This window comes from Solanum lycopersicum, chromosome 12 (genome assembly GCF_036512215.1).
Source record: "Solanum lycopersicum chromosome 12, SLM_r2.1".
NCBI classification, from domain to species: Eukaryota; Viridiplantae; Streptophyta; class Magnoliopsida; order Solanales; family Solanaceae; genus Solanum; species Solanum lycopersicum.
In genome coordinates this window covers 59563097-59569046 of record NC_090811.1, presented here as the reverse complement: position 1 = coordinate 59569046, position 5950 = coordinate 59563097, and the positions used below count along the sequence as shown (strand labels likewise).

The following is a 5950-nucleotide window of genomic DNA, read 5'->3' as shown; positions in this document are numbered from 1 at the left end:
TGACCATTTATCAGTATATTCAGTATTCAGTTTCAGCATGTTATAAATTGGTCATTGCATTCAGTCAGCTCAAAATTCAGTTTATCATGTCAAATTATTATACTTGCTTTCATGCTTGTTCAGTTATATTTTTATTTAAGCTTTACTCTATCCTACATGCTTAGTTTCTTTCAAGTACTGACGTATACGTGCACTACATCTTCTCGTGATATAGGTTAAGGTTCTCAACATTTAGATCACGCATAGATTGATTTCCGATCTCCAAGAAGATTCAGTGGCGAGTCCTTATTTTCTGAGGACAACAATCACGATTTTCATTTTAGTCTTTAGTAATTTAGTTTATGTTTTTGCTAGATTTAGCTTGGGCTTGTCCCAGTATTTCTAGTCCAGTTTAGAGGCTTATTTCGTACATAGTTAGATTCAGCTTAGTATTAAGTTAATATTTCCTTTGTATTAAACTCATTGTTTTCAAATATCTCAGTTATTGAATATGAGTATTCCCCATCTTTTTAGATTTAATTATGATTTAACTTCCCCATCAGTTTATTATCTTTAGTATGGTCATGATCATGCCAGTAGGGTTAGCTTGGGATCACTTTTGGTCCTAGGTTCCGTGTCAGCGTCTCAGTGATAGATTGGGGCGTGACAAAACTTGGCATCAGAGCACTAGGTTCAAGAGTCCTAGGATGTCTAAAAAAGCTACACTAAGTAGAGTCATTTTCATGGGTGTGAAGTACACCTCAACTAATGAGAGGGAGGCTATGAAGTGGTTTAAGAAAAAAATCACTTTCTTGTTACTCTTATCGTGCGTAAGATGTGATCAAATTCAATTCTAACTTGACGTTCTATGTTTCAAATCTTGCGTTCTCTTAGATCTTAGGCATGGACTTCTAATGCACACAATTTTAATGCAGTTCATCTAGTACCAGATACAAAGCGGCGAATCCGCTATTGTGGACTGAAGCAAAGCGGAGTGGCATACCTGGATAGTGCACAAAATTTGGCCTCATAAGCAACAACAGACATCCTTTCTTGCTCTAGGCTCAGGAACTCATCTCTCCTCCTATCCCTCAAAGTCCGGGGTATATACTTCTCTATAAATAAGCTAGAAAATGATGCCAAAGTCATAGGTGGTACCTGTGCTGATTGACACTCCACATACGACCGCCACCACATTTTGTCATCCTACTGAAACTGATAGGTCACAAACTCAACAATGAATCGTTCTACTATGTCCATATTATGTAGCAGCTCATGACAATCAACCAGAAAATCATAGGCATCTTCAGATTCAGCACCCTTGAAGACTGGATGTTTCAACTTTAAGAACTTAATGAAAAGTTCATGCTGATCACCTGTCATTATAAACCCTGTATTCAATCGAGGAAACGTGCCTACTTCCAATGATGCATCCATGCTGGGAGCCATAGAAGCTGCATGTTGTACCCCCTGAACCTGAGGTGTTGGGGCAGAAAACACTGGAGGTGTCTGGCCCTAATCAGATAACCCGCTAAGATAAGTAAGAACCTGATTAATAATCTCTAGGGTAGGCTGGGGTGGTACTTCCTTATCTAGAACTTGCTCATTTTCCCCTTCCTCACCCTCTCTCACTACCTCATGAGTCGGTGGAGGAGTCACTGCTCTATTCCTAGATGGACCAGGTGTTTGCCTCTAGTGGGCATCCTCCTACGATCTCTACCACGGCCTCTTGGTTGGCTCAGACACGCCCTGTCTTGCAGGTGTTGGTGTTGACACAGTTGTTGCTCTAGTTCTAACCATCTGTGAAATAGAGTGAGAATGTAAGATACCAATTGTATCACCTAGATACCAATTGGATCCATGTAATAGCACGAAAGAAAGAAAGAATGGAGTTTTCCTAAAGTCCAATAGCCTCTCGAAGAAAAGTAAAGGCGTCCCCATACCGTTCCTCCATACTCTAATAGACTTGTCCTTGTGTGATGAGACCAACGAACCTAACGCTCTGATATCAAGTTTGTCAAGACCCAAAACGAGTCGTGAGTGGAACCCACACTTAACCTACAAGGTGAGCGAACCAAAAAATCTAAACCCCAACATTTACCCATAGTTTAACTATGATTAGCAAAAATAATGCAGAAGATCCAAAACTTATTAATGTAACCAATTAAATAGGCTTCTAAAGTTTAACACTTATTATCCCCAAAATATGGAAGTCATCACATCAAGAACATCTATCCTCAAATTACCAAGTCTAAGAGTATTTAAGAAACCAAAATAAGTAAAAAGATGGTTCATGTCCGAAATTCAAAGACATCATGACGTGAATGAGAGAATCCAGTACGAGCTAGAAATAATAGCTCACCCTGAACTCTGATGTGCTGGAGACTGACTAGAGCTGAGGGCGAGTCGAAGTCGATGGTACACTTGCTTCAATCGACAAAAGAACAAAGAGAAAAATACATGTAGGGGTCAGTACAAGGAACACGTACTGTGTAGGTATCATCGGTCAACTCAAAATAGAAACCAATATACATTGAATAAAAATATAAAATCAACTACAATACTTAACAGGTGCCAAACAACAAACACATGAACCATTGACAACAGCAACACCATAGTAGGTACACCATCAAGCACACGTAGGAGGACTCATGCCTCCATACCATACTCCTTTGGAAAATAGGTTCCTTGAGATTAAGTATATTAAGTTACTTTAAGATTCCTTGCCTTTAATGTTATTGTGTCGAAAAGTGACACTCCGATCCCATATACCATGTCGGAACGTGACACTCCGATCCCTTAATACTGTGTCGGAACATGACACTCCGATCCAATTATCTTATTATTTTATTTCATCAAGCCTTCTTTACTCAAGGCGTCATTGTAATAGAGAGGGTTCAAGATTAGAAATTCAATACTCTCATAATTTTAGGCCAACCACAAACCACACAATCAAAACATACAACCATACAATCAAGTACATAGGATACTTTACAATATCACTCAATACATATCAATCGCTATTTAGATTTTATCTATCAAATAGAAATAAATCATAACCTACCTCCACCGAAGAACCGAATTCAAGCAAGCTCCAATACTTTTCCTTTCCTCAATGCTTTCGAACCTTTCCAATCTATCAATTATATATACATAATTTGTAAGTTTAAAAGCCTATAATCACTCGTATTATTCTATGTTTAGCTTAGATTCAAAAATTCACCTAATTCTATGATTAATTTCCTAAGTTCAAATCTAAGGATAAGTCTTAATTCCTCCCATTAGCATAATTTTAATGTAATTTATATAATGTACTACACCTTATATTTAATTACGTATTAAAATATGTTAAAACATGAACCATTACAAACTACAAAATTTTACATGTCCAATAGAATCGACGACATTCTCTTTTATACAATTCATTGTAATCTATACAACATATAATTATTAAAACTAATTAAATCAAATAACCTATCACTATTTGGGTATAAAAAGAAACTCATATACTATTCAAACCCACGTGATTTGCCAGCAAGTTTCAATCCAATTTATTTTATAAAATTAACAAATAACGTCAATCCTACATTCGCCAATCACTGTAAGCTCCAATCCTTTAAAATAATAATTTCTTACACTACATATTCTAATCATTAACTTCTAATTCTTGGCCAAATTTCATGCCATAATTATTCCTACCATTAATTAACAATAACTAGGAGAATTGGGTTCATGCTCTTTCAATTCAATATCATACTTATAATAATATTATCCCTACCAATATACGCAGTACATAATATACGCTTGATTACCTGACGCCGCTTAATGTTTTTAATGTTGCTCCTCCGTAGGTGAGTTTCTTCCTTTCCACTAGAGATTAATTATACCCTAATTATTATATATAACAAATTATAGAAATAAAAAAAGTGACCCACTATCAATTTCACAATTATCCTCTTTAACCACCAACTAAATAAGTTATTAAAATTACCCCACTAACATCATAATTATAATTATGAATAGTCCAAAACACCCCTTTAAATCTATCAAAAAATATTTTCTGATATAAAAAGTTTTAGTTCTCAAAACGAACGAAAATGGTCGTTACAGTAATATAAACAAGTAAAACAACATTATAATCATATGCATGTATATCAACATATACAACATTACTAATATAAAAAATCAACAACATATTTCGCAGTTATCATCACATCATTGGTCCTCTCATGGAACCCAAACTCAAATAGCTAGCGTATCGGAACGTAAAATCCGCATAGTTATGTTAGAACGGCAATCCTATCAAATATTATGCCGAAACATGGCAATCCGATCAAAAGTTATGTTGGAACATGGAAATTCGATCAAATTTAGTTATGTTGGAACCTGGCAATCCGATCTTATTCACACACCATAATCACAAACGCAAGTACCTGATCATGATCATACATTTAAGTAATGATTTTATAGCAATGATATTTAATATATCTCATTTACAATAATGTTGTCAATATTGCAACATTCATACATATACAACTATCATAATGAAGCAAGAACATGCATATATCACACAAAGATAGAATCACAACCATCGCCTACCTTGAAGCAAGCTTGAAACCCTAAGAAACTTGATCCTTTCCTTTTGAGATTTGTTTCGCTTGTTCTTAGTCTATAAACAATCACAATAACATGGGAATCAACAAACAATTGCTAATGACCCAAAACTATAACAATTCTATGAACCCTAGATCAAACTTATGTCCCAACTAACCAAATTAGGGTTGTCTGCAATATAGAATCCATAACCAAACCCTTACCCATAATTATTCACCCATTATATTACGTTCAAAGGATTGAAAAATGGTTTTAAGGAGTGAAAAGTACCTGTAGCCTCAAGAATGGTGAGAAACGAGTAGAAATTTCCCAGGAGGTCATCCCTTAGCTCGAAAAGTCAAAAAGTATCAAATAAGGTTTTTTATGGGTTTATTAACGATATTAAATAACGTTTGGGCCGCAACAACGACCCTCATCCCTCTATAGCAGCGGCGCCAGAGCAACTCAAGTGCCCGCCAAAGCGACATTTTTGAACCAGTGACCTCTTCATCTTTCATCTTCAATTTTAGGTGTCGTCGCACCCGTCATAACGCTCCTTATCCTACTGTAGCGGCCCCGCCAGAGTGACAAAACGCCCGCCAAAGCGGCGTAAATGAAACTGGAGAGATTTTTAAAGAACTCCAATATCCCTTTTTTACAACACAACTCTAACTAACGATGCTTAGAAAATACCCTTTATGCTAAGCTTGATTCCCAAAGATCTACTAACTCAAATTCAATTCCGTAAAATCATACGGGTTCCTCAGTGAGTTATCTAAATACTCATGTAATCAAAATCCTAAATGGTTCACCCATTGCTAACAGATTTCTCTACACTTTAGTGACTTCAATTTCCTCCAAATCTAGACATGGTTCGAAAAATCCACTACTACTAAAAAGTTTTTTCGGCCCAATTTTTCCCAGTTGACATTTCTATAACTAAGAGACAGGTTCTTATATTAGGTTTGTTAATAGGTGGATAACCACATTAAAATCTATCAAAAGAAGCTTGCAAGAAGATAGTCCATGTTCTACTAAAACTGGTGAGGTACAATGAGGAAGAGATAGGAGAATAACTAATAAATTTGAATATTGATGAGCAACCACTTAGATTTGTTTAGGGATAAATATTTAATTAATAATTGGCTAAAGTCTTACCAAATTTTGAAGTACCTTCTCGTAAAACTGTTGCTAGACCTGGTTTAAGGATTTCTCAAGAAGAGAGAGAAAAGTTTAAAGAGCATATTAGGAACCAACATATGTGTACATCACTGAAAATTTTATTTATATGGTTTTTACTGAACATTGCATTGATGACCGGTCCAATATACAAAAGAAAATTTATTTTTTTAAAAAAAAGAAGAAAATTGACCATAAA

The 5950-nt window shown here is 35.5% G+C and overlaps 1 long non-coding RNA gene across 1 annotated transcript; it reads right to left on the bottom strand.

Moving 5' to 3' along the window:
- Positions 1-2130: 2130 nt before the first annotated feature.
- On the bottom strand, positions 2131-3853 carry LOC138340629 (uncharacterized). Its single transcript, XR_011213321.1, has 3 exons — positions 3792-3853; positions 3044-3115; positions 2131-2406 (listed from the first exon to the last, which is right to left on the bottom strand). It is a non-coding gene; the product is annotated as an uncharacterized lncRNA (long non-coding RNA).
- Positions 3854-5950: the final 2097 nt, after the last annotated feature.